Raw genomic sequence first — 3,638 nt, 5'->3', positions numbered from 1 at the left:
GGGCGGGGGAGTAGGGAGGACTGGGAAAGGCCTCTTGCAGAAGTTGGGATTTGTGCTTAGACTTGGAGGAAACCAGAAGGCAAAGGTGAGAAGGGAGAGCATTCCAGGCATGGGGTACAGTCAGTGCAAATACCTAGGGTCGGTAGACAGAGTGTGTGAGATGTATGAGAATAGCAAAAAGGCCAGTGTCACTGGATTATGGGATTTATTGAGGGGAGTAAAGTATAAGAAGGCTGGAAAAGTTGGAAGGGACCAGGTTGTGAAGGGTTTTAAAAACCCAAAAGAGCATTTTATCCTTGATCCTAAAGGTAATAGAGAGCTACCGGTGTTGACTAAGTAGGGGAGTGGCATAATAAGACTTGTTCTTCAGGAAGATCACTTTGGAGGATGTACTAGAATGAGGAGAGCCTTGTGGCAGGCAGCCCCACCAGCAGCTATTGCAATAGATTAGGCATGAGGTATTGAAGGGCTTGTTCCAAGGTTGGGGCTCACTGGCCACAAAGGGATTCTTTTAGATATCAGTTGATGTTCAGGGTCTTTGCAGTAGCCTTAATGTTTCTACCAGCCCTAGTGCTGCTGCTGTTCATGTTCATCTGTTTCTATTAAGAGACCCACTTTAATTACAAAGACATCGACCAGTTTGTTTAGATCCAGGACTGGTTCCTTCTGGGGAGGAATTTTGAGTTCTCATTCTCCCATATTCAATCACTCCTTCAGGGGGCTGTTATATTATTTCATTTTATATTATTTTCCTATCTTTCTGTTTGACTTTTTCCTTTTCCTCCTTCAGTGCTGCCCATATTAGGCTTCTTGCATCTAAGAGGTCATGGTTGACCAGTAACAGCTCTAAAATCATTTAAGTGGTAGAAGGTCCTCTAGAAGACTTTAAGAATCTTACCACCAAGGGTCGAGTGGACTAAGAGCAGATGAAGTTAGGTTAGTTTTTCCTTAAGGACTAAAGGCTTTGGTTATTGACATCACTTCCTGGTCTCCTGAGTACAAACATTCAGAAGGAGCTCTGGGCACGGTCTGATGCTTGGCTGGCAGACCATGATAGACAACTCAGAGGCAGGGGTACTTCACTCAGCTGAATCAACTCACAGTGTCCTTGATCCATATCCTTGCTGAATATCTTTCTCCTGTTATGGCTAAGTAAATCTCCTAATGTTAACTATTGAATGACCTACAAGCATTTAATTTTTTTTTCATTATTGAAAATTATCTTCCCAGACACTGACCTGGATCAGGCAGATCTAGCCCAGAACAATCATCTTTACCCACACAGTAAGGATCTTGCCCTAGTCCAGGGGTGGGGAACTTGTGTCCTCGAGGTCACATGTGGCCCTCTAGGTCTTCAAGTTCAGCCCTTTGACTGAATCCAGACTTCACAGAACAAATCCTCTTCATAAAAGGATTTGTTCTTTAAAACTTGGACTCGGTCAAAAAGCCGCACCCAAGGACCTAGAAGGCCACAAGTGGCCTTAAGGCTGTAGGTTCCCCACCCCTGCACCTAGGCCCTGCCCACATCAACTCTTGCCTGGGCTAGCTAGCAATTGTAATAGGCTCCCTAGTTGATCTCTTTCATGTGAATAATAATCTTTTGCAATCCTTCCTTTGAGAATCATTTGCTCATATCCTTTGACTACTTATTTACTGGGGAATGACTCTTGGTCTTATATATGTGTTTTAATTCCCTATACATTTTGGCTCTCAGACCCTCATCAGAGGAATTTGTTGCAAATAATTTTTTCACAATCAACAGTTTCCCTATTCTTTTGACCCAAATTAAGAATAAAATGGAATGGAATGCTCTATGATTATAATGTCCAAGTTTGTCCCCAAAGAATAGTGTAATACCACCCTCCACTGAAAAGGTGGGGGCCTATGGATGTGAAATATACTGTCACAAGTAGTCAATGTGTTGATTAGTTTGGAAGAACTGTTTTATCTTTCTTTTAAAAGTCTTGTTGGGGGGGAGGATAAGGGAGGGGTGGATTAATTTACTCAATCAATTGACCCCACCTCACCTAAAGTAGGTGGTAAAATTCCCTGGTACCTAAACACAGGTAAGAACAATCAACCAATCTTAATCACAGGTGTTAGTTTCAGCGAATTAATCCTGGGTTTTAGGGTATGTGCAAAAAGTCCTTGGAACTAAAGTGCTATTAGGTTTAGAAACTATATTTGGATAAGCTAAAGAAATTTACAGCCACCGTAGTCCTGTATAAATGATCCTTTGTCCACCTTAGCCCTTTATAAATCATCGAGCTAGTTAGAATGGGAATCAAGGCAGTGTTTGCATTGGGAACCAAAGATGCAATGGAAATAGATCCACAGCTCCAGAAGGATCTAAGCATGAACACACTTTCCCTGCCTGGGCTCTCTATATACTGGTTGGGAGTTTGGGAAAATGTTTTGTATCAATTAATCGAATGGTTCCACCTTATTTATTTATATACCTCCTTATTTACTTATATACTGTCTTTCAAAAAGCTACGTAAGGGTGACTGACTAAAATCAATCTCCACTGATAATCTGGACCTGGGGGCATGCCCCCCAGTGGGGGCTTCAGCTGATGGCATTAGAAAATAATCCCAGATTCCTTTTGGAACTTTAAGGGAAATAGATAGCTGAGACTCATCTTGTGAGAATTATAGGTGGGATAAGGAATCTAAGAGTTTAAGAGATGTTCACTAGATATATTTGGAAACAAAAATGATGTTTTAAAAAAGTTGTCAGTGGGGCTAGAGTACCTGCCCTGGAGTCAGGAGGACCTGACTTCAAATATGGCCTCAGACACTTAATACTTACTACTGGTGTGACCTTGGGTAAGTCACTTAACCCCAAATGCCCCACCTTCCCCCCTCCAAAAAGCAAAAAAAGGTTATCAGTAAAAAATAGATTTTTTTTAAAAAACGGCATGATCCTGTAAGAATTGTCAGGAGTGCTCCAAGGAACTGAGGCTGACAAGGAAAACTAACTACATGAAGAAGGATTTGCTTTAAAAAAAAACAATCGGAAGCTCTCCTGGCTCAGGGTAGATGGGACAAGGGAGCAACAGAGAGAAGGCAAGGCTGCCCTGTGTTTATTTTGCTCCTTTGCTTTCTGTCAAGGAAAATGATGGTTGAACTGGAAAGAACAAAACAATAATAGCTAATAGGGATTTAAAACCCAAATAAGCAAGAAGAGAGTCCTTAGTCCTGACGAATTTAAGTCACTTGTCCCAAAAGAAGTCTTTATTCTATATCATTGGATATTGAAAGACCCGGCTGATGGGATTACTGAACCCGTGAGTGAAAATAGAAAGATCATGAAAAATAGGAGATGTGCCACAGTTCTGAAGAAAAGCAAATGTTGGCTGGTTTTTTTAAGGGAGGGGGAAGTAAATGGAATCTGAAAATTAGAGGACAATGATTTTGACTGGGAAAAGTGATTCCTTGGGAAAATTTTAGATCATATGATTAAGGAAATGGTTAGTGAACATTTTAGGAAAGGAAGTGATTGCAAAACCATTCTGGCTTCATCAGGAATCAATCCTGCCAGACTAATTCTATTTTCTTTTTCTTTTTTGGCAGGGTTACTAAGCTGGTAGGTCAGGAAAATGCTGAAAGATACAGTTTACCTACCTTTTAGCAAAG

The sequence above is a fragment of the Petaurus breviceps genome, unplaced genomic scaffold (genome assembly GCF_028583685.1).
Source record: "Petaurus breviceps papuanus isolate PSGF00001 unplaced genomic scaffold, PetGlider_PUasm1.0 400, whole genome shotgun sequence".
NCBI classification, from domain to species: domain Eukaryota; kingdom Metazoa; phylum Chordata; class Mammalia; order Diprotodontia; family Petauridae; genus Petaurus; species Petaurus breviceps.
Note: the sequence above shows the minus strand (reverse complement) of the source record.